Raw genomic sequence first — 27,150 nt, 5'->3', positions numbered from 1 at the left:
GCTCTCTCCCCAGTAACTCATTTTCACTTTCCTGGGGACAATATTACTCCCACTGAGAATGCATGGACTACAGTTAAGTGGGTTACATAGTAGGTTGTCAGAACCATCAAAGTGAAATTTAAAAATTATTCATAACTCCTTTATTCCCCAAATGAGAAACTGGGTCAATAAATAAAGTAGTTAGTGAGAATATAATTAATTTCCTTGCAAAGATCAGGTAAGGAAACTGATTTTTAAAATGTTAGGACAGCAGAAGCAAGAACTACAATCCTGCAGCCTGTGAATGAAAACTACATTCACAGAAAGATAGACAAAATGAAAAGGCAGAGGACTATGTACCAGATGAAGGAACAAGATAAAACACTAGAAAAAGAACTAAATGAAGTGAAGATAGGCAACCTTCCAGAAAAAGAATTCAGAATAATGATAGTGAAGATGATCCAGGACCTTGGAAAAAGAATGGAGGCAAAGATCAAGAAGATGCAAGAAATATTTAACAAGGAACTAGAATAATTAAAGAACAGTGACGAACAATACAATAACTGAAATGAAAAATACACTAGAAGGAATCAATAGCAGAATAAACTAGGCAGAAGAATGGATAAGTGACCTGGAAGACAGAATGGTGGAAATCACTACCATGGAAGAGAATAAAATAAAAAGAATGAGAAGAAATGAAGACAGCCTAAGAGATCTCTGGAACAACATTAAACGCACCAACATCTTATTATAGGGGTCCCAGAAGGAGAAGAGAGAGAGAAAGGACCTGAGAAAATATCTGAAGAGATTATAGTTGAAAACTTCCCTAACATGGGAAAGGAAATAGCCACCCAAGTCCAGGAAGCACTGAGAATCCCAGGCAGGATAAACACAAGGAGAAACACAGCGAGACACACAGTGATCAAACTGACAAAAATAAGAGACAAAGAAAAACTATTAAAAGCAACAATAAGTACTAGGGATATAATGCACAGTAGGATAAATGTAATTAACACTGCTTTATGTTATATATATGAAAGTTATTGAGAGAGTAAATCCTAAGAGTTCTCTTCATAGAGAAATATTTTTTCTTTTTCTTTTATTTTGTATCTATATGAGGTGATGGATGTTCACTAAACTTGTGGTAATAATTTCACAATGTACGTAAGTCAAATCATTATGCTCTACACTTTAAACTTATACAGTGTTTTACGACAATTATATCTCAATAAAATCAGAAGAAAAAAAGGGAAAAATGACAAATAACATACAAGGGTACTCCTATAAGATTAACAGCTGATTTCTCAGCAGAAACTCTACAAGCCAGAAGGGAGTGGCACAATATATTTAAAGTGATGAAAGGGAAGAACATGCACCAAGATTACTCTACACAGCAATGATCTCATTCAGATTTGATGGAGAAAGCAAAAGTTTTACAGACAAGCAATAGCTAAGAGAATTCAGCACCACCAAACCAGCACTACAACAAATGCTAAATGAACTTCTCTAAGTGGGAAACACAAGACAAGAAAAGGACCTACAAAAGCAAACACAAAATAATTAGGAAAATGGTAATAGGAACACACATATCGATAATTACCTTAAATGTGAATTGATTGAATGCTCAAACCAAAAGACACAGGCTCGCTGAATGGATACAAAAACAAGACCTGTATATATGCTGTCTACAAGAGACCCACTTCAGACCTAGGGACACATAAAGACTGAAAGTGAGGGGATGGCAAAAAGATATTCCATGCAAATGGAAATCAAAAGAAAGCTTGGGTAGCAATACTCATATCAGATAAAATAGACTTTAAAATAAAGAATGTTACAAGAGACAAGGAAGGACACTACACAATGATCAATGGAACAATCCAAGAAGAATATATAACAATTATAAATATTTATGCAACTGAAATAGGAGCACCTCAATACATAAGGCAAATGCTAACAGCTATAAAAGAGGAAATCGACAGTAGCACATTAATAGTGGGGACTTTAACACTTACACCAATGGACAGATAACCTAGACAGAAAATTAAAAAGGAAACACAAGTTTTAAGTGACACAACAGACCGGATGGATTTAATTCATATTTATAGGACATTCCATCTGAAAACAGCACATTATACTTTCTTCTCAAGCGCCCACAGAAAATTCTCCAGGATAGATCACATCTTGAGTCACAAATCAAGCTTCAGTAAATTTAAGAAAACTGAAACTACATCAAGCATCTTTTCTGACCACAATGCTATGAGATTAGAAATAAATTACAGGGAACAAAATGTAAAAAACACAAACACATGGATGCTAAACAATACCTTATTAAATAACCAAGAAATCACTGAAGAAATCAAAGAGGAAATCAAAAAAACCTAGAGACAAATGACAACGAAAACACAATGATCCAAAACCTATGGGATACAGCAAAAACAGTTCTAAGAGGGACATTTATAGCAATACAATCCTAACTCAAGAAACAAGAAAAATCTCAAATAAACAATCCAAACTTACACCTAAAGGAATTAGAGAAAAATAACAAACAAAACCTAAAGTTAGTAGGAAGAAAGAAATCATAAAGATCAGAGCAAAAAAAAAAAAAAAAAAAAAAAGAAAGAAATAAGAAAACAATAGCAAAGATCAATAAAACTAAAAGCTGGTTCTTTGAGAAGATAAACAAAATTGATAAACCTTTAGCCAAACTCATCAAAAAAGAGGGAGAGGACTCAGATCAATAAAATTAGAAATGAAAATGGAGAAATTACAACAGACATCGCAGAAATACAAAGCATCATAAGAGACTACTACAAGCAACTCTATGCCAATAAAATGGACAACCTGGAAGAAATGGACAAAGTCTAAAAAAGGTATAACCTTCCAAGACTGAACCAGGAAGAAATAGAAAATATGAACACATCAATCACAAGCATTGAAATTGAAACTGTGATTAAAAATCTTCCAACAAACAAAAGTCCATGACCAGATGGCTTCACAGGTGAATTCTATCATTCATTTAGAGAAGAGCTAACACCCATCCTTCTCAAACTCTTCCAAAAAATTGCAGAGGAAGGAGCACTCCCAAACTCATTCTATGAGGCCACCATCACCCTGATACCAAAAGCAGACAAAGATACTACAAAAGAAAGAAAATTACAGACCAATATCACTGATGAATATAGATGCAATATCCTCAACAAAATACTAGCAAACAGAACCCAACAACACATTAAAAGGGTCATACACCATGATCAAGTGGGATTTATCCCAGGGATGCAAGTATTCTTCAATATATGCAAATCAATCAATGTGTCAATTTGTTAATCAACACCATATTAACAAATTGAAGAATAAAAACCATATGATCATCTCAACAGATGCAGAAAAAGCTTTTGACAAAATTCAGCACCAGCAAGTGAGCATAGAGGGACATACCTCAACGTAATAAGGCCATATATGACAAACCCACAGCAAACAGCATTCTCAGTGGTTCACCACTGAAGTGAAAGCATTTCCTCTAAGATCAGGAACAAGACAAGGATGCCCACTCTCACCACTATTGTTCAACATAGTTTTGGAAGTCCTATCCACAGAAATCAGAGAAGAAAAAGAAATTAAAGGAATCCAAATTGGAAAAGAATAAGTAAAATTGTCACTGTTTCCAGATGACATGATACTCTACATAGATAATCCTAAAGAAGCCACCAGAAAACTACTAGAGCTAATCAATGAATTTGGTACAGTTGTAGGATACAGAATTAATGCATAGAAATCTCTTGCATTCTTATACACTAACAATGAAAGATCAGAAAGAGAAATTAAGGAAACGATCCCACTGACCATTGCAACAAAAAGAATAAAATACTTAGGAATAAACCTACCTAAGGAGGTAAAAGACCTGTACTCAGAAAACTATAGGACATTGATGAAAGAAATCAAAGACGACACAAACAGATGGAGAGATACACCATGAATTGGAAGAATCAATATTGTGAAAATGACTATACTACCTAATGCAATCTACAGATTCAGGGCAAGCCCTCTCAAATTACCAATGGTATTTTTTACAGAACTAGAACAAAAAAACCTTAAAATTTGTATGGAGACACAAAAGACCTTGAATAGCCAAAGCAATCTTGAGGGAAAAAAATGGAGCTGGAGGAATCAGACACCCTGACTTCAGACTATACTACAAAGCTACAGTAATCAAGACAATATGGTACTGGCACAGAAACAGAAATATAGATCAATGGAACAGGATAGAAAGCCCAGAGATAAATTCACACACCTATGGTCGATTAATCTATGACAGAGGAGGCAAGAATACACAATGGAGAAAAGACAGTCTCTTCAATAAGTGGTGCTGGGAAAACTGGACAGGTACATGTAAAAGAATGAAATTAGAACACTCCCTAACACCATACACAAAAATAAACTCAAAATGGATTAAAGACCTAAATGTAAGACCGACACTATAGAACTCTTAGAGGAAAACATAGGAAGAACACTCTTTGACATAAACCACAGCAAGATCTTTTTCGATCCACCTCCTAGAGAAATGGAAATAAAAACAAAAATAAACAAATGGGACCTAATGAAACTCCAAAGCTTTTGCACAGCAAAGGAAACCATAAACAAGACGAAAAGACAACCCTCAGAATGGGAGAAAATATTTGCAAATGAATCAAGGGACAAAGGATTAATCCCCAAAATATATAAGCAGCTCATGCACCTCCATATTAAAAAAACAAACAACCCAATCCAAAAATGGGCAGAAGACCTAAATAGACATTTCTCCAAAGAAGATATACAGATGGCCAAGAGGCAGGTGAAAAGCTGCTCAACATCACTAATTATTAGAGAAATACAAATCAAAACTACAATGAGGTATTACCTCACACCAGTTAGAATGGGCATCATCAGAAAATCTACAAGCAACAAATGCTGGAGAGGGTGTGGAGAAAAGGGAACCCTCTTGCACTGTTGGTGGGAATGTAAATTGATACAGCCACTATGGAGAACAGTATGGAGGTTCCTTAAAAAACTAAAAATAGAATTACTATATGACTCAGCAACCCCACTACTGGGCTTATACCAAGAGAAAACCATAATTCCAAAAGACACATGCACCCCAATGTTCACTGCAGCACTATTTACAACAGCCAAGTCATGGAAGCAACCTAAATGCCCATCGACAGATGAATGGACAAAGAATACGTGATATATATATACAAAGGAATATTAGCCTTTAAAAGGAATGAAACTGGGTCACTTGTAGAGACGTGGATGGACCTAGAGACTGTCATACAGAGTGAAGTAAGTCCAAAAGAGAAAAACAAATATCGTATATTAACGCATATATGTGGAATCTAGAAAAATGGTACAGATGAACTGGTTTGCAAGGCAGAAATAGAGACAGAAATGTAGAGAACAAACGTACGGACACTAAGGGGAAAAAGTGGGGGTGGGGGATTGGTTGTGGGATGAATTGGGAGATCGGGATTGACATGTATACACTAATATGTATAAAATGGATAACTAATAAGAACTTGCTGTATAAAAAATAAATAAATAAAATGAAATTCAAATAAAAAAGAAAATGTTAGCACAAGTGTTACATATAAAATAATGCGTACAATTTTTATAGACAAAAAAGATAATTGATTTTATCCATTAACAGCCATCTGTATTAAACATTTTGAATATTTTTAAACTGATAGTTTATTCTGCCTCAGAAAAAATGCCTCAAGCAAAGTGGGTACAGAATTTTATAATCTTGAAATACAGAGAACTCTTTCATAAATTTACTTCAACAGGTATCTATGTACCCTTAATTTTTTTCCCCTTTCTCTATTGTAAGTCTTCCTTGAAAAAAAATTTAAATGATAAAGCTCTTTACATTGCTTAGAGCTGGATATATTCCAGCAATAAAAATGTTTTCCTTTTACCATTTGTTTACAATAAATAGCTTTAGCAACTCAGTGGTCATCAGAGTTATAACCAAATATTTATTCCATATTTCTTTTTTATTTTTTAAATTTTACATCACTGGCAAAGCTATACTTTAAAGTTGTAAGCTTTATTATGCTGGTATATCAGGCAAATGAGTGTTTGATGGGGTGTGCTAATGTGAGCTAAAAATAAAATTCCATCTGTTCACCTTTCAAACTACACCGCATCAGTACCCTGCATATTGGGTACTACGTAATTTAACGAAATACAAATAAAAATTTGCTTATTTTAATCTGTCTTTAACAGTAAAAGCAGGCTACTTTTAAGAGGAAACAATTCATGTATGGTTTTCTGGAATGCAACAAATTTGTATATTTGTCAAGATAAGCCAAATATAAATAAAAGTAAACAATGCAGTGACTGTTTTAGGTTCAAGAAAAATAAAATACTTAAGAGTGTGTACCATTAAAGTTTCATCAACTCACCAAGTGCTTGAATAACATATAGTACATTTTAAAGTAAATACATACCAAATATCTTTCACATATAGAATAATTTATCAATTGGAAAATACATATCCTTGCTTATGAGTTACTATGTTACCTGGCTAAGTAAAATAAGCCCTATTGCTTCATTTATTTTACTTTTATAATCAGTCTTCATATCCCTTTATGCATGAAACCTGTTCCTTAATATTTTCTATGCCATAAATGTTCTTGTTGGGCTTTAGTGAGTAAACAGCCTGATGATAAACAGAAAAAAATATTCTTGCAAATCCATTGTGTTGTTTGATGTAATTCCACAATGTACTTTTGTTAAAAGCATTTTAAAATTAACATTTAACATTTGCTATGGATATTTTACTATCCTATGACTAGGAGACACATTTAAACTCAAATAGACATAGTCCTTTCACCTATTTATCATAACCAGTTCTGATAGCTTTCATTGAACTACTAAGACCACAACCATTATTTCAAGTATTCCACTTTGAGGTATAACACCACTCAGAGTATGCATAGGATGGTAATTCTATTTTATACCCAATGTACTACTTGATAGAAATTTATATACATATTTTTCTTTTGAGGCATAATTATTTTTTCATTGATGATTGTATTTCTATCAAGGATAGATATAAACATGCTCTCTAGATCTTTTCCCTTCCATTTGCCTATTCACTCACACACAGATATTTTAGTCAAAACGAAAATAACCTGAGATGCAATTTCACAGAACACTGCTGGAAATACCTGCTCTCTAGTAATAGAAAGATGCTGAATCATTTTTTTTTTTTTTTTTTTGCGGTACACGGGCCTCTCACTGACGTGGCCCCTCCTGCCGCAGAGCACAGGCTCCGGACGCGAAGGCCCAGGGCCACGGCTCACGGGCCCAGCCACTCCGCGGCATATGGGATCCTCCCGGACCAGGGCACAAACCCGTGTCCTCTGTATCGGCAGGCAGACTCCCAACCACTGCGCCATCAGGGAAGCCCCTGAATCATCATCTTTTAGCCTATCTTTCTGCCTGAGATTTCCTGGTTTCTCACACCATATTGTTTTGACTATGTAACTTGGTTTCTATTTTCTTACCTAACCCACTTGTCTGATGGGTCGGTTTGACCATTATATTTGGTTTGACAGAGTGTGTGTATTAATTTATTACCTCAACAAGGACATTTTAAAGCATGAAATGGAGCCCTAGTATTAAAAAAACTGGCAAAAGAAGCATAAGTCAGGTCTGTCCTGGGAAAAATTGGCTGAGTGGTCAAATTAAGGTCTGATCATACTCGGACAGGATTTCTGGTATCTCCTTCATCCCCATACATTTATGCCATTTGAAACCCAGTACTTCTCACTTGACCAAAGGATGGATGGAATAGTCCACATTTAATTTTCTGTGCCCATCAGGAGGGATGGATATGATGTTTCTCAAATAATCACTTTTATGCTCTGCCTTACAAGATCTTCAGGTCAATTTCTCCTCTAAATAGCTCATGTCGCCTGCTCTGATTTAGCCTTTTCTGCAAGCTCTCTGCTATGTTCGAAACTCTAGAATTGACCTCTTCACCTTTGGAAGTTTTGAGAAAATGGTAGATAAGTCCCTATAGATGCTATACTTTAATGTGCAGATTCTTAATGTATGGTGGAAAAGAAGGAAAGTTTTCCTTTTTCCAAGAAAAGTTTTATAATTTTATATTAAAAATATATTTACATAAGGGACATCATTAATTGAAAAACGTTATCTATTTTATATGACTATCATGGGATTTATATTTTTTAAGTTTTTAAGTAAAATATAATCAAACTGTATACAAACCAAGAGGGAATTGATAGATGCCTGGATGGAGACTCTCAGTGCAGTTCTTGGCAAGGGTAGATAAGTATTTAGAAATAAGATTCTTACTGTTGTGGTACACCAGCAATACTTCAAGGCAATAAATCTTGAAATTAAAACCATAAAAGTGAATAATTTTGAGTCTAATGTTTTATGAAACAATACAAACAGTTAAGTCTTTGTAATCAAAGAAGAGGGGGGATTTAGACTAAGATTTCTGACTAGCTGGACTACACTATTACATAGTTATAGCACTCAGCTATAGTCAAATAAACAATAATATTTTAGTGGATAATCTACAGGGTTTTTTTGATATTAGCACTAAACTGAGAAGTGTGACAGTGAAGGAAAGAACAGATTATTTTAAAAGGACTGTAACATAATACAATTTAGCATTAGATGTACAAGTTAGTGTTTTTTAAAGTACAGAGCACAGCACAAACTTCTTTTTAAAAATGTATATTACTTACTAACTTTGAAGTGGATGTACATTACATATTTACAGTTTGTGTGTAAGACTTTTAAACATACGGCCCCTTTTTAATTTTAAATATGTGTCCTGTTTTGCTCCTGAGATAGCTAAACACATATCTAAACACAGAGCCACACACTGACTATTTAATAAGTGGTGCTTACTGCCAGGCCAAATGCCAACTGCCTGTGCCATCTTGTGATAGTATCTATCAAAGTATGAGAGTTGAATAACCTGTACTTTGTTTTCTTTTTACTAAAATTTCAGAAGCTTTTTTTCAAAAGTAAAAGAATATGACCTCAGGTCATATTCTACTGAGGTTATTTGAGATGCTGTTCTTTAAAGTGAACCTACCTCCTTATCACCATTTTATTGGGCTCAGCCCTTCTTCCATCTTACTGAGTGTATCTTGTCTTATTTCCTTATATCTTCTTTCAAATTTCTGTACCTTTTATCTTCAACTTATCAACTGTCTACTATCTTGCACAATCCGATTTATTGTAATTTGAGAAAAATGTTACCTTGTATAATTTTCTTTCTTTATTTTGACAAGAACAATTAAAACTGATAGCCAGATGATTCTCTAAAGAGCTGTTTAAAAGCACTTTCTGTTTTACCTGACTCTCATTGTATAGAAAAGGATATGCTTTTCTACCTAACTCTCACTGTGTAGAAAAGAATATGTAGCGAAAAGAATATTACTTACATATGATGTAAGTAATTAAAATGAGTACTTACATCATTTATAGCATTTCAATCAGTGCAGTGGATAAAATCACGTTGGAGACTACTCATTAACTAAACAGGATCTGACAGTAATAACTGGACAGTTCATTTACCACATGGGAATTATTTTCCATTGAATAATACACTTAAGAGGAAAAGTTTTCAGTGAAAAAAATATATATGGGGAAAACCTTCCTGTCTTAAAATATAATTTAATTAAGAAACCAATACATGTATATATACATTCTCATCTCATCCAATTAAAAAAAATAGAACTTATACCAGTAAAGTTTTTATGTTTTGTTTGCTTCTTCTCTGATCCCTTGAATTACTACTTTCTATCTTAATAAATGTAGTGGGTAGTAGTAAAAATCAAAGTTAAATGATATGTGTTTATTTTGCAGTTGGACAACCTGCTATTAATTGGTGTTATGGCTTACTATCCAACATGGAGTGATGGATTACTAGAATAGAATTGAAATAATGCTGGATGTGAGTTCTAGCATACTTACTAGTACAAAAAACTGGGTATTTTGTATGTTTAAATTGAAGGGAAACAACCTTTATGTCATCAAGAGCCAATTGGCCTTTTAGTAAAACTATTTGGGACATTGTTTAGCAAAATGTTTGCCGGTGAATAATACCACAGATTATTGCATATTATTTTTACATTCCTGAATGTTTAGTCCAAATGTATGTGTTGTACATTTAACATGACTATAAACATATAAATACTCTTGGACAGGTATGCAACATGTGTTTTTGTGTATGTATGTATATGAGGGGTGTGTGTGTGTATGTGAGAGTATACACGGATTTGCTAAAGCTATATTTTATCATCCTGGCACAGACCTTACTATCAGATAGAAGGGTCCATATTTGACCTGTTATAATCTGTTTAATAATACTTTTTCTGTGTTCAGTGTATTATAGTGGATATAATGTTGCCTTGGGAAGCAGAGATCTGAACTCTTTATTCAGTTTTCAGAACTTACTACATGGCTTTTAATGAGTCATTTAACTACTCTGTGCCTTACTTTACAGACCATAAAATAAGTTTATAGTTAAGTGTATAGAAAGATGATTTCCCCAGTTTTGAATTTTTATGATTTTCTATAGCAAAAAGAAATTCCTTTTCAACTTTTCCACTGTAATTTAATTTCTTCCAGGGTTGGATTAGAAAATAATCCTCTGTAGTCATTAGCACAGAAACTAAAATTAGAAATTTCCATGAGGGAACACAGAAAAGAACGGATATTAAAATAAAAAAGTTTACCAGCTTTATTATTTCTCTGGCTTGACCAAAAATTTTGCTGAACATTTCTAATTTTATGGTACCACAATATGTCAGCGGGAGGAAAAGCATTAAAAAAAAAATTCCAGTGCCCTTCATTTTTTAGATGTAAATTAAATTTATATTCTGAGTTGTATTTAAGTATATATTTTTTAAAAAAGCAGGGATAATGACAGATAACATTCACTGAGTGTGTACTATGTGACAGTTACTGTGCCAGGAATGTAACAAGGTCAATTTCATTTAATTCTCAAAACAGCCCTATGAAATTGATTATATTATATTAATTTGGAAACAGACTTTAACTCTGAAAAAGTGGTAATCCTAGTACAAAAGTATTTTTTTAATCTCATAAAATCATAGACCTACAAAGTCTTCATCCATTTTCCTGCCTCTAGGCTTGACTCCACATAAAACATCCCAGAAAAATTAAAATGTACCATTTTTAAAAAAAACCTTCAGGGAAAGCAATTAGCTTTCCTCCCTTGGAACTTAAGTAAGTTTTAGGATCAGCAAATTACTTTTCTATCTGGTCTTGATCCTTTTTTACCCTATTCTAAAACTATAGCTTTTCTAAATTTCATGGATTTATAAAATATCCATTAACATATTTCACATAATAGTCATATACATGAAGACAATTCTTAAATACTGGTGCAGAGAGTTAATTGTGATAATTGGCAACACTGCCTTTATTTGAGCTAGTGGCAAAAATAGCCCAGTAATGAGAGTTAGATCAGAGAATTTAAGATCCTGATAACAAGTTATAGATAAGCTAATTGGCTGTAGTATTGAAAACGAGAAGGTAATAATCATGGCACATGGTTCTGCAAATAAATGACCTGAATAGAAGAGAAGGGGGAGAAGGAAGCCTAAGGGAGAAGTTCAAGTCCACAGACAACCTTGGAAACTCGGAATATGAAATCCAATGTGATGGATCTCCCACAGGGCAACATTTTAATCTCCTTTCTTCCCACTCCCTCCCTGCCTCATTGCCTCAGATCTGTTGTTTTGTTGGATTTTTTTTTTTTATTTGTTTGTTTTTTCTTTTTGGCTGTTTGTAAGAACAATTACTACCCAAGCCTTTATTTTCCATTTTTGTCCCTTTTCTTCCTTGTTTTACCATTTCTGAAAAGAAACTAGTTTCTATAGCTGGGCTTAAGCAGTAGGCAAAGAAAATTGTGGTTACAAGAAAAAAGGTGGTTATTTTTTGTTTGTTTTACTGCATGAGTCTATACCTAAACAAGCCATTCCCTTTAATATTCTTAAAATGTATTCTGGTTCAATTATGAGAATGTGTTGTTGATAAATATTGCTTTATTTCTAATAAAAAATTTAGTATCTTTAAAAATTTCCCTTACAGGTTTTACCCAAAGTGAGAATTAAGTAATATTATATATGTAGACAGATACATATACACATATATCAGTTAATCTTTTACTAATAGATTTTATAATAATTACTTTATTGATAACTAAGCCATAGTTTCCCAATAGAACTAAAAGTAAACAAGAGGAAAATTATAAAAATAAATAAAACCTGAAAATTAAAAGAGAATTTTAAAAGTGATCCCTATTTTAAGGTGGAAAAAGAACTCTAAAATTTCAAAGCAAAAATGAATTAACACAAAGAAGAGACTATTCAATGTCAAAACCTAATGCTGTAACAATAAAATTTATCTGGGTAACATTTTACTGAGTTGCTTTTAATATCTACAACAGAAAGAATGAAAATGATTAACCTAAGTATTAAACTTAACCTAGAAGAGGAATACAATAAGTCAAAAAGAAAATAGGATGGAGTTATTAAAGTTGAAACTAACAAAATACAAGAAAAAAAGAATAAAAATGTAAAATTTGACCCCATAAAAAATGAATAGCATGCATAAACCCTTTGAAATTGTAATTTAGACAGAGAGAAAAGAAATTAAAAAAAAAATACACCACCAAGAACAAGAAATCAAATATAAGCATTGCCAGAGAAGACATGAAAAGTGCTACATAGACAATAAATGTTAAAATCTAAAGGAAATAAATATTTTCTAGTAGAATATAAATTGCCAAAATTGACAAAAGAAGAGGTTGGTATCATGAATTATAGAATTTAGCCAATACTCACCGATGAAAACCAGCAAATCACTAATGACTTTTAACTGGCATGACAGGGCTTTTTCAAAGGGGTTATCTCAGCAACTTTGATCATTTCAAAGTGGTTTATCTACCCCATGCCAAAACAGAATTTACTAAATAAGATTAACAATAGAATTTCATTTCTGTATTAACATATTTACTGGCTAAGTCCCGTATCAGCAACCTCTACTAGAAAGGAAATAATTTGATCAAGATTCCGTGAAACATTTTTCAGATAATCAAGCAATCAATTTTTTTTTTTTTTTTTTTTGCAGTATGCGGGCCTCTCACTGTTGTGGCCTCTCCCTTTGCGGAGCACAGGCTCCGGACGCGCAAGCTCAGCAGCCATGGCTCACGGGCCTAGCTGCTCTGTGGCATGTGGGATCTTCCCGGACCGGGGCACAAACCGGTGCCCCTGCATCGGCAGGCGGACTCTCAACCACTGCGCCACCAGGGAAGCCCCAAGCAATCAACTTTTAATGAGCATCCACTGGGCATGCAGCCTCTATCCTGCATTTTCTTGGCTCTAAATCTTGCCCTCTTGCCAATACTTTTTCACCTGTTATGGAAAGACACGCTATCAATAGATTTCACATTTCTGTTGCAGGAGTAACTCCCTATACACCAACAAAACTATTCTGTATGCTCACACTTTTCATGATCTCATGGTTGGTGGTGTAGGCAAGGGTGGTTTATGCATCTGAGTTTGGTTGTAGCCACTGCCCCCAAATTATCTGTCCAAGCTGCTGTCCTTTGTAATTCAGTTCAATATGCATTTCTGTCTACTAATTTCCAGTCATTGTGCTCAGCACATGGGGCCTAAAAGTTTAATAAGACAACATAATTTCCCTTAAACTATTTATACTCCAAATATAAACAATAATAATAATTCACTACAGTAAATTCTGATGAATGGACACATGGATGATTGACTCGTGGTTTTACCATTACTCATTGTGCGAACATCAGTAAGTTTCTCATTAAAAAAAAAAAGTATTATACTGGGTTTTATGAAGATAATCCTACACAAGAAAAAACTTACATCCATAATTGTATTTATAAAAAAAGAATAATAAAATAAATCCCCATGTGCAAAATTCCAGATTAAAGCACAGAATATTACCAATGATTTTGTACCTCCTGCTGTCTCCTCCTTGAATGTATCACTTTTTCTACTCACTCAAATTAAAAGAACTTTCAAATTTTATTTTTCATTGTATTTTATTATGTATATGTTTATTTGTAAACAGTATATAGTTGATTTAGTTTTATCTGATTTTGAAATTTATAAATGGTATCTTAACTACATAACTTTTTTTGAAAGTTGGAAGTTCTCATGGTGATGACAGAAATGCAAGAAGGCAAGTCAACTTCATAAACATGAAGTCTTTCATGTATGGAGGCTTTGCTCACTTCCTGCCTATTAGCATTCCATAGCTAAGTCCAACGTAATAGCTCAGGGAAAAATATACCTCTTTATTGGAAGGAACTGCAAAACAACATGGCAAAGGGCTTAAATAGGAAGAGGTACAAATACTTAAGATCATTAACGTTAACGCTGTCTCCACATTGAGTTTCTTTTGTAACTTCTTTAAGAAAACTTCTCATGTATTGTTAATGTTTTTACATTGTATTTTAAAATCTTACAAAGTTAGGAGAGATCATGTGAAATCAGTGAATGAGTTCAAATTTTTATCCTCTTTCTAGTCGTCTTATTTTACATTAACTCAGAAGATGGAAGTCTTGCCAATACAACATAATATTTCACATTGCTCTGATGGTATAAGGGATACACAATATTTACTGTAATAAACACTAAAATAGTAAGAAAATTTGAAATATTGTCAATTCTAGGTATGAAAGTTAAAGAAGTTGGACTGATATTTATTTAGGAAACTAAAATAATGTTCATTGCTAATCCCCAGATGAATTACCCAAAACTAGGTAGAATAAAAGCAGATATTCAGCAAACTAAAAGCAATTCATTACCTTAATTGTGGTTATGGCTTCATTATACATTTTAGAAATATATGGTTTATTGTATTATATTTCAATAAAGCTGTTTTTAAAGGTGCTTTATCAAACTATATGAGTCATTAGCCCATGTTAAATTGAACAGATATGGACTAAAAGGCAGTGTTCAAGTGGAGTTCCTAGAAACATCCTCAGGAAAAGTAAAATAACTTAAAATACATCATGTATGGGTATATTAGAAAGCCTTCCAGTGTCCTGGGTGGTATTTGTAATTGGCTACTCTCTGTGTAGGTTTTAAATATAAATGGGTTTCCCAGAGTGAGGACATGAAAGAACTTCTGTGAGATCTCTCTGGCTGTTTAAGTATATAATAATAACAAATAACACCTAGAAAACACCTAGACAAGATGGGGAAAGAGCTAAAATCTACCAGAACTTTCCCAAAGAGAAGACACTACACTCTGCTGTTTATTAGAAAATAACCCCCATCCTTTTCTTTGTTGGGAAGTGTGTAAAGTTCTGCTATCTTTAAGAAAGCTTTATAATGTACAAATCATTCTTTGAAAGTCCTCTAGAAGGGAGAAGAGACACATGAAGGTAGGAATAGATAATGCTTAGGATTTCTTTCTCTTCTGCATTCTAAATGAGAAGAAAAATTGAAGCCATGAGTTCAGAATAAATCTTGAAAGACCATGTGGATTTAACTTAAGAATACTGATTAGATTTCAGATATCCTCTCAAAAATTAAAAAAAAAAAAGTGAAGTGTATTTTGCTCTCCTTCCACAACCATGGATGGATTGCTGTTTATCCTATTTTGGATGCATATGGATTAGACACATGAATTCTTAAAAACAAAATGAGGATACAATTTACATTCTTAGCTTTGCCTATTATTATTATCCTATACTTAGTTATACACAGCAAAGTAAAAATAAATCAAATGTATATGATCAATTTAAGACTGCTTGTTCTTGAGAGGAAATAAATCTACATCTCACGTTTTCTTTTATTTGGTGGGTGGGGGAGGGGAGATAACTTTCAATATGAAGAGTAACGGGAGTAGTTCTAATCCAAATGAGAATTTACAAGATGTTTCGAAGAAGTCCAAAGGTGTTATAATAGAGGATGAATTCTCTCAATTACACCCTTCAGTACTACAAAAGCTATAAAGTTCCTAACATTTTTTAATGCCAAAAATCATCCTTCCAATGGTTTTCAAAGCAAGTGTTTCATGTTATGGCAGAGAACATGTTTAATCTGCACGGACTAAGAAAGAAAAGCACATTGTGCTCTTTTCCTTATGACCTCATAAAAAGCATGCAAAAGCTGTAGATTTAAATCCTAACTAACTTATATAAACATAAAAAAATGAAGATTAGATAATAAATGTGAGAAAAATAAGAGACAGTGTTTTGTGTCAGGCCCTTTCTTACAGGAACTTTTCATGTCTATCTAAAACCAAAAGGTTGAGATATATTCTACTTTGATCACAAAATAGAGATGAATTTGTTTTCCTTTTTATTTTAATTGTTACTCTTTGTGTAGGTACCTTGTAAAAAAAAGTTACACTTTAAACAGAATAATCAATGAATATCACATAGTTACATATACAACCCATCTATGTAATTTGACTCCTATAACCAGTTTGACTTAAAAATAGTGTCTTATATTTCCACTTTAAAATAGAATTATAGAAGCATTTTAAGTTTCACCACTTTCTATTGTCTTAATTTGGGATAGGAAATGGTCTTTAATATACATACCAATCACAAAACAATTTGCCATGGCCTGTTGCATTCATTGAGGATTTGCAGCCCAAATAATGGACCTTGGGAAATATTGTCCAGAACAATTAGCAAAGTCAGCCAGGTGAGCCAGTGTAGAGGATGCTACTGGATCCCACCCAGATCCTCTTTACCAGCTGGGACACCCATTTCTCAAATGCTGTATATTTTAGCATCTAAAAACTCACTTTGCTCCCCTCTCAGAAAAATTGCCCTCTGCCAGATAGAAGAAACTTCATGCTCCCTCCCTGAGAAGTCCGTCAATGGACTGATGGTACAAAATGCTGGCTACTTGACTCCAAGGGGAACTAACATTCTGGTGTTATTTGGCCTCTAATACATTTTCCATGGGATCATACTGAAGATTGTCTCCAGCTGAGACTAGGTTCTTACTGAGCTTTTTTTCTCCTACCCTGTCTTGCTTCCCTCATTTCTTTTCTCCTGAAAGATTACTGTATTCTAGTTTATGATGTTTCCATGGGTGTGAGCTAACAGTTATACATGTATATTGGAATTGAACAATTACATAAATTAATAGCAGTCTGTGGGAACCAAGTTCTCACTGTTTGAGTGAGAGGTTACATACAAGCAAGGGAAGAAGTCTAGAATGATCCTAGTGGTAACGTATTAGACTTGGAGACATCAGTATTAGCTAATGTTTAGGATAATATGGATACAGTGATTATATATAGAAATAACAATAGATATGTGTACAGACACAGTCTAGTATGCACACATATATTTCCTTGCAGTGTCAGGTCAGGGGGCCTAGAAGCAGCAACACCCCTGTAGCGACAAACACACTTAGCACCCAGATCTTGGTTTTATTTATTTATTTATTTATTTATTTATTTATTATTTTTTTTCAGATCTTGGTTTTTAATACTATTCTCCAGTGAAAGGAATCAGGACTACTTGAAGAAATGGCTGATTCTACTACTGTGGCAGGAAATACAAGATGCTCCTGGAGAACGTATTAGCACCACAGTGTAAGGAACTGCTCAAGCATACATATGCACAAATACATGCACGCACACACACAATAACAACAGCATCAAAAGAGCACAGAAGCCAACTGAAAGAGCTAATGATGGTCAAAGCTGGAGCAACAAAATAGATTTGGATTATAACCTAATATATAAGGTAAATATTCATGAGTCCATACTGATACAAATAAATGATTGAATAAATTAATAAATGAGGAAGAACAGACAAAACTCCCATGTAGAGGATTTCTCAATAGTTTAATGTATCCCACCCTCAAAAAGGTGGAATAGAACTCCCACTCCTTAAGTGGGCTATGCACAGTGACTTCCAAAGAATACAATATGGAAAGGGGGAAAATGTAAGGCTACAGTAGAGAAACCTGACAAACGCCACCTTAGCCAGGTGATCAAGATTAGCATTAACAGTGCTAAGTGATGTTGACAGTATAGCTGACACTTGAATAACATGGGCTTGAACTGCTCTGGTCCACTTATATGAAAGTATTTTTCAGTAATAAGTACCACAGTACTGAATGATCCGTGGCTGGTTGAATTCCTGGATGCAGAACTGCTATAAGGAGGAACGGCGGTTACAGGATGACTATAAATCATAAGTAGATTTTTGACTGCTGGGAGGGTCAGCACCCCTAACCATCATGTTATTCAAGGGTCAACTGTATATACCCTTGATAAGATATGACAGCCACTTTCCCTCTCTGGTATTTCTATCCAACACCCATACCCCCAGTCTAATCATGAGAAAAACATTAGAAAACACTAACAGAGGTACAGTATACAAAACATCTAATCAATAGTTCTCAGCCCTGTCAAGATAATCAAGAACAAGGAAAGCCTGAGAAACTGTCACAACCAAGAGGAACCTAAGGAGACATGACAATTAAATATGTGGTATCTTAAATGGGATCTTAGAGGAGAAAAGGAACATCAGGTAAAAACTAAGGAAATATGAATAAAGAATGGACTTTAGTTATTAATATGCATCAATGTTTGTTCATTAATTGACATATGTACCATCTTTGCAATTTTTCTGTCAATCTGAAACTATTCTAAAATTTAAAACATTTTTAAAAATACTACTTTGAAAGGAACCATTGTTGCCATTTATATATATGTATATATGTATATATCCCTTTTCGTGTGTGGAGGTTTTAAGTACTGTACAAGCAAATTAGTATCACAAAACAGAAAGCATTTAAAGTTTAAGATTATATCTGAACAGAAAGTTCACTTTCTTTGGTAATTAGTTTGCTTCTGCTTATCTTTATTTCCAAAATATTCTGCATTGTTTTATTATTTTATAATATCATCTACGTAAATTTTATAAAATTTTACTTATTGTTTTGTAATATTGTTTTCTGTTTTCTACAATCTTATCTTTTGGATTTGTGAACACAAGAACTAATAAAAATATTCTAGATGAATATGATTACATATACAGAAGAATTTCTTTTCAAAACAAAACCAGACCATCTTTAATTTTTAACTCTTTTCAGTTTTAGGCTGATATTTCAGTAACTTCCAGACCTCTTTTTCCTTCCTGTCTACAATGCTGTAAGCTCTGTCTGATCAGAAATACCTATCATAGTCATCGACTAGCTGAGTTCAACATTTGATCTATTTGTTGCACAAGCCAATGTACAGGCCCAGCATGTACAACTTCTGTCTTACTCCTGACATTCAAGAAAGAGAAATACTTTAATCTCAAAAAGAAGTAAAATGAAATATCTGAATATGCTTGCTAAATTCATGTGATATTTAAAAACAATCTTAAAACTAGTATTAGGGCAAAACTCCATATATGATAAACCCAGAGTTAAGACATGAAGTCAATTTTAGACTTAAAATTTATAATGCATAATAGATTTTTATCATGTATATGTGTGTATGCTCTATCTTCTTACAAAATTTAATGTTAAATAGCATATATCTACATCTGGATATAACCTACGTAAGTAAATGTCATGTCTAACAAAAAAAACATATTAAAAGGGAAAACTTCTTTCTCTTAGCAAATATGATCTAACTGGATTCTAATTACAACTGCCTATTAGTAAATAAAACATGCTGGGCTTCCCTGGTGGTGCAGTGGTTCAGAGTCCGCCTGCCGATGCAGGGGATGCAGGTTCGTGCCCCGGTCTGGGAAGATCCCATATGCCGCGGAGCGGCTGGGCCCGTGAGCCATGGCCGCTGAGCCTGCACGTCCGGAGCCTGTGCTCCGCAAAGGGAGAGGCCACAACAGTGAGAGGCCCGCGTACCAGAAAAAAATAAAATAAAATAAAAAAATAAAAAATAAAAAAATAAATAAAACATGCTTACATTTCATAAGCATGTCTGAATTTCACTAAGTCCACGTATCATGCCTGGGTGTTAATGCAAACAACACATATATAAGTTTAAGTTTTTCCAAGAGAAAAAAAATTTCTTGGAAAAGACACATCATGTTTTTTGAGGTACTTGTTTTAATTTCTTAATTAAAGTATTTAAAATGCTTCAATATCTAATTTATATTACTTTTCTAAATAACAATTTAATTCACTACGTGCTTTCCTTTAGTAAATGATAAATATATAAACACACAAATGCATGCTTTCACAAATGTCTGAGTGTGCGTGTGCATTATATACTATATCTGTACTCATATGCAAGATTAGGAAGTAAAGCATACATGCACAAATTTCATTTGATAAACAATCAACTTTGTTTTCATTAAATTATGCAAAAGTGCCCTATTTTCTATTTATCAGAACTGTTCCAAAATATCAAAGAACAGTAACCTATATGTTTACCATATTTATTCTACATATGGCTTATTTGAAAATGTTAATCATTGTAAGTTTTGAAACTTTTAATTGGAAGCAGTTGCTATAGAAATGTGAAGTGTATTAATTTTACATCCACATAATATGTACATTTTATTTAGAAGCTAAGGATGAGAAAAGGAGTGAGAATATATAGTATCCTTAAATAAACTTAGTATATTAAAAATATCTAATACTTTGATTTAGCTATTGAATTACCAAAAGTAGTACTCGTATTCTATATTTATCCAAATATCTAGTCCTATTTTCTTACTTAAAAAAAATTAAAACAGCAATGAAAAAATAGTAGGTTCTCCAGAACTCTCTTTCTTCTAAAAAGTTTACCTGAATAAAACTCTAGTATTTAGTGTGGATGATTTAGGGTGAAGGTTTTAATCTTTAAAGTGAGCAGTTTAGAATCTATTCATGTGATTACTCATAGACCATGATGTTCAAATAGTAATTACTGTCATTTCCTTTCACCATTGTATCAAAAAATAAAGAAATTTTGGGGTCAAATACTTTAAAATACATGTAGGTGATACCCATATACTTCTATGACTTTGATCTCCTACAATAATATAAAAATTCTGTTACATAATTCTCAAATCACAAGATAATTATAAGAGATAGGTGGGAGATATTAAATATACTTTACTTGTATTTAGTATTTTATGAATTAAATATTCATGTCCCATTCACTAAAACTAGTAAAATTAATTTATGGAGAGCATTACACACTCAAGAAGTGTATTTAACAATTACAAAAGCATAAGAAAAAAATGTATAAACTTGTACTACTGCAAAACCTGAAAGTGACCCTATAGAAAGAAGAGTCAAATCAAGGAAAACACTTTAATGGCTGGATATTTTCTTGCATATCAAAATAGTTTGCAGGCATAAAAACCAAATACAAAAACACATTAGTGTGTTTACAAATTACATTTAACGTTTACAAATTTAAGACCACAGACAAACAGAGCTGAAGATTGTTTTACCATAGTTCGCATTTTTCACATTTTCTTCTACCCTCCTAGTCCAATTGATAATACAGATCACCAACATAAAGAAGCTTTTACAAGATTTAAAAACATATGTATATCTTCTAAATGGATAACACATGAAATTTATTTAATATTATGCAGTAGTATTTACAAAATTTTCAGGTAAAACACAGATTGTGATTATAGCACATTTTCAGAAAACCTAGAAGAGTAACCAAATTGGTTTCTAAAATCTCACAAACTTCTAGGTTGATGCTTTTCAATATATTAATTTTTTAATATGGAAATAATTATTTTTTTAAAGAGAAAGCTACAACTACATTGAAATTTTAAATGTTTAAAACTAGACAGTTCTCAAGGTTCTTTATAAATTTAGTTCCTAAAATAAATAATCCAAAAACCTCAAATACAACAAATAATTCCATCCAAATTTTAAAATGTTGACATGAAGATCCCTAAAAAAACTTAAGCAGACCCCTCCCAAAGGAAAGAGAAGTGAGACTTATTTACACAAGGAGAATGTGATCTCCATAAGTCAGGCTTCTGAATACTCTGAAGTTAAGTTCATTGCTAGAGAGACCAGATCAAGATTCTTAGGGATCACAAATTTTTATAGCAAATCAAAATGATTCTTCAAGGCCATAGGGTCACATTTGACTAACAATGTGAGCCACATATGTAATTTAAGTTTTCCTAGAAACATAAATTATAAAGGCAAAAATAAGCAGGTTAAATTTTAATATTTGAAATAAACACATTAATGTAGAATCAACATAAAAATTGTTGATGAAAATGTATTTCACATTTTTTTGCTAAGTTTTGAAATCTAGCATGTATTTTACATGTATCCATATCTAAATCTTGACTGGGTAGTACAGCACTATGATGTGTTAGAGGAACTTCAGTACCAGGAAGTTAAATAACACAGAAATTTGAAATTCTCTGATCTGGGAGAATACTGGTCTCTGCTGCTTTGACTGACCTGTTGCTTTTTTAACACTTTAGAATCATGCTCTCTATTTGAAGGCCACTGTTTCCAACAAACTAGCCAATTTTTGTCCTTCACAGCTTCAGAGAGCCCAGAGGAGCCATCAATAACTCAGATCTAGTTTAATTTCCTTATTAACTTGATTCTGCATGCTCTTCACAAGCAGTCTGGAAACTCGTTTTCCAAGTTGATTTCCCAAAGTCTCAGAACCATTGTTAAAGTCTCCAAACATCAGAAAAACTGAGTCACAGCCAACACTTTTCTGTCTTGAAAAACTGCTACTTTCGAAGGGAGTTTTTCCTAAGAGATGAAAGCAAAGCAAAAAAAAAAAAAAAAAAAAAAAAAAGAAGTAGAAAAAAAGAAAAAAAAATGGCTACTACAATATTTGAGTAGAAAAGTTCTAAATATTTTACTCTGAAAATAATTATTTAAGATTGAAAATCATGAATTTTGGAAGAAAGACTTCAGCTAGATCACAAACAGAAGACAGAATCTGAATATTAAAATGAATGTAATATATATAATAGGTATATATTCTATATGCCTAGCAATAGAGATTCCATTTGTCAATGTTGAATTTGACTGGCTAAAATTTCCCATTTATCCTTCACATCAAAATATTGTCCTGTAATTAAAATTCCATTGTGTTGATCCTAAACTGTTAGAGTGCATTCTAAATTTGTTTCAGTGCTACTGGAACATAAGATGTCATGACAGTCCATCACAATCTTTTGAATACAATTTCTATTTAATATGTTTTATTCACTGTAGCAGTTCTTAAACATTACAGATAATAAAAAGAGGTCAAAAAATATGCCCTTCCATTTGTCACTGTTTGGCTTTGGATTATGAAAAGTGTGTTTAACCTTTTATTTCCTAGAGCAGAAATTATATAAAGGTATGTGAGTTGTGTAATAACCAAACTATGAGTGTGCTCTTTAAGCCTCCAGGAAAGCACTCTGACATTCACTATTTAATGCTTTAAATTTGTGCTCTTGTAAAGGTCAGATAAAAAAGAAAAATTTCAAGGCACTAAGTATAGTAAATGTGGGGAAAAACTTTGTGATTTGTTGAATGACTGTTTTAAAAGAAATCTAATATTTTCTAGATGAGTTGAACTATTAAGAATGTACGTGCTTTGCTATCATAATAAAAATGTCTTTCAAAAAGAGTTGATCCATAAGGAATCTATGTGACATATAAACCTACAATCAAAATTTTAATTACAGAGAAAACATTAGGCATCTGTTTAAAAGCCTGTACCACCATTTCTGGGATCATGATGTCAATTCCCAAACACATCTGAAGGATTTAATGTATTTTCCACTATTAATCTGGTGCTTGCTCACGATGAAGCAAAAGCCAATATGCCAGACAACTTCTATGAGTATTTTCCAAAACCATTTCCTCTTAGTAATTACAATGTATTTTAGGCTTCCAAAAAAATTAAAAAATAAACCACTGAGAAAAAAATAGAAAAATATTTTCAGACTAATTGTTTATGAACATATGTGCTGGTACTTCAGGGAAAAACTCTATTAAAGAGTTGTACTTTTTTTAAAGCATGCTGTTAGATGAATTACATGGAAACTATTTCTTATTCTTATAATAAGGAAAAGTATATTATATGACTAATAAAAAATAAAAACCAGACAACTTTTCATTTTTAGTAGTGACATTTGCCTGGACAATTCAAATTGTCACAAAAGAATTTTTCGGTAAGAAATATATACACATTGGAAACTCCATATTAGCCCATGAAAGAATGTAGCTCTCCTGTTTTAAGGCTAATCTCTTTCTTTCTATCCCCTGGTCTCCAAAGGCATACACAAACATAATTTTCAGTAAATGTAGAATAAAATTATTTTAAAACAATAGCAGGTTTGAGTGGCACCATCAATCATAAACCATGATGTGACTTCTACTTTTCCTCTAAATTTTATCATTTATCCAGATTTTCATGAAGAATAACTGATTGTTTCAACATAGAGTTTCTAATCATTTTTTTCCTCTCTTACCATTGACAGATAGTTGATAAACTCACCACCCCATTATATTTTCCTCCCTCTACCTCTTCACTCCAGTAGTTTCTCTAGTACATAATTCCCAATTAAACTTACTAAAATATGACTTTTCTTATTATCTTTCCCCACCCAGTCCCTATAATGGTAAAATTCTTTGATGGCACCCCAGTAGCCAAAAAATATAGTAAGTAAGTAACACTGGCGTTAAAGATCATTCATGCTCTGATAATCAACTACTCTCTACATTTTGGCTTGTACAATACTACTCCCTCCATTAATCACTCATCCAGTCTACTTAGTCACTTTATTTTCTCTGAAACCTCCACCTCTGCAACTTCGCTCCTCTTACTCCTTATGCTGAGAATTCTCTTCTACTCATTTTCAATTATCTAGTTCCACACTTCCCTCCAAGGCACAGTTCTGCTAAGTCCCAACATGTAATATATAACACTATCCCTCTTTTGAACAGTTTATATGCTGTCCTTATTCACATTTAAAAAAAATGTATACACTTTTATTTCTATATAGGTTTGCAATTTCCCTGAGGACAGGCAACATCTCTTATTCACCTCTTAAGCCCTAGGATTCCAGCATAAGACTTGGATATACTTAGAGTCAAGTAACAATAAACAAAAGCAATATCTTGATACTGCTGACAATATTTCATGTTAAACTATTTACCTTTGAGGTTGAAAAACACTTCAGCTTTCTGGCTACTAACAATCTTCTCAGTTCTACCTAAATAGACTACTAATAATAGCCATATGCTAGTAGATTTCATTTCTTCCCCAAAACAATAAAAACTGAGCAATTAACCAGTGGTTTCTGGTTTACCTTCCGTATTATCCACTGAACGTTAATTCTGTAGAAAACAAAATTATTCTATCACAGAATATGCATTTTAATCATAAAATGCACACTGACAAATTACTAAATGGTACTCAATATCATTAGTCATCTGAGAAATTCCAGTTAAATCATAATGACAGGAGAGACCTTCAAGATGGTGGAAGAGTAAGACGAGGAGATCACCTTCCTCCCCACAAATACATCAGAAATACATCTACATGTGCAACAACTCCTACAGAACACCTACTGAACGCTGGCAGAAGACCTCAGACTTCCCAAAAGGCAAGAAACTCCCCCACGTACCTGGGTAGGGCAAAAGAAAAAAGATGAAACAGAGACAAAAGAATAGGGATGGGACCTGCACCTCTGGGAGGGAGCTGTGAAGGAGGAGAAGTTTCCGAAAACTAGGAAGCCCCTTCACTAGTGGAGACGGAGGGTGGGAGGGGGGAAGCTTTGGAGCCACGGAGGAGAGAGCAGCAACAGGGCTGCAAAGGGCAAAGTGGAGAGATTCCCACACAGAGGAACAGTGCCAGCCAGCACTCACCAGCCCGAGAGGGTTGTCTGCTCACCCGCCAGGATGGGTGGGGGCTGGGAGCTGAGGCTCAGGCTTCCGTCGGATCCCAGGGAGAGGACTGAGGTTAGCTGCGTGAACACAGCCTGAAGGGGGCTAGTGTGCCACAGCTAGCCAGGACGGAGTCCGGGAAAAAGTCTGGAATTGCCTAAGAGGCAAGAGACCATTGTTTCGCGGTGCACGAGGAGAGGGGATTCAGAGCACCACTTAACCGAGCTCCAGAGATGGGCGCGAGCTGCGGCTATCAGTGCGGACCCCAGAGACGGGCATGAAATGCTAAGGCTGCTGCTGCAGCCACCAAGAAGCCTGTGTGTAAGCACAGGCCACTATCCACACCTCCCCACCCAGGAGCCTGTGCAGCACGCCACTTCCAGGGTCCTGTGATCCAGGGACAACTTCCGCGGAGGAACACATGGTGCACCTCAGGCTGGTGCAACGTCTCGTCGGCCTCTGCCACCACAGGCTCGCCCTGCATTCCATACCCTTCGCTCCCCACGGCCTGAGTGAGCCAGATGCCCCTAATCAGCTGCTACTTTAACCCAGTCCTGTCTGAGGGAAGAACAGACGCCCTCAGGAGACCTACACGCAGAGGCAGGGCCAAATCCAAAGCTGAACCCCAGGAGCTGTGCGAACAAAGAAGAGAAAGGGAAATCTCTTCCAGCAGACTCAGGAGCAGCGGATTAAATCTCCACAATCAACTTGATGTACCCTGCATCTGTGGAATACCTAAATAGACAACGAATCATCCCAATATTGAGGCCGTGGACTTTGGGGGCAATGATATATATTTTTTTTCCTTTTACTCTTTTTGTGAGTATATATGTGTATGCTTCTTTGTGTGATTTTGTCTGTATAGCTTTGCTTTTACCATTTCTCCTAGGGTTCTGTCTGTCCGTATTTTTTGTTTTGTTTTTATTTTTTTTTAGTAAACTTTTTAGCACTTGATATCATTGGTAGATTTTTTTTTGGTCTGGTTGCTCTCTTCTTTCTTTTTCTTTAGTTTTTTTTTTATTTGTAATAATAATTTTTTATTTCAATAAATTTATTTTATTTTATATCATTTTTCTCTTTCCTTCCTTTGTTTTTTCTCCCTTTTTGTCTGAGCCATGTTGCTGACAGGGTCTTGGTGCTCCGGCCGGGTATCAGGCCTGTGCCTCTGAGGTGGGAGAGCTGAGTTTAGGACATTGGTCCACCAGAGACCTCCCAGCTCCACGTAATATCAAATGGTGAAAGCTCTCCCACAGATCTCCATCTCAACGCT

The 27,150-nt window shown here is 34.0% G+C and overlaps 1 long non-coding RNA gene across 1 annotated transcript in view; it reads right to left on the bottom strand.

The window, feature by feature from the left end:
• The window catches only part of LOC125965053 (uncharacterized), a 385,467-nt gene that overhangs the window by 167,355 nt on the left and 190,962 nt on the right, over positions 1-27,150 (bottom strand). The gene's annotated exons all lie outside the window — the stretch shown is intronic.

The sequence above is a fragment of the Orcinus orca genome, chromosome 7 (genome assembly GCF_937001465.1).
Source record: "Orcinus orca chromosome 7, mOrcOrc1.1, whole genome shotgun sequence".
NCBI classification, from domain to species: Eukaryota; Metazoa; Chordata; class Mammalia; order Artiodactyla; family Delphinidae; genus Orcinus; species Orcinus orca.
The sequence above is the reverse complement of the archived record's forward strand: the minus strand, read 5'-3'. Positions and strand labels throughout refer to the sequence as shown.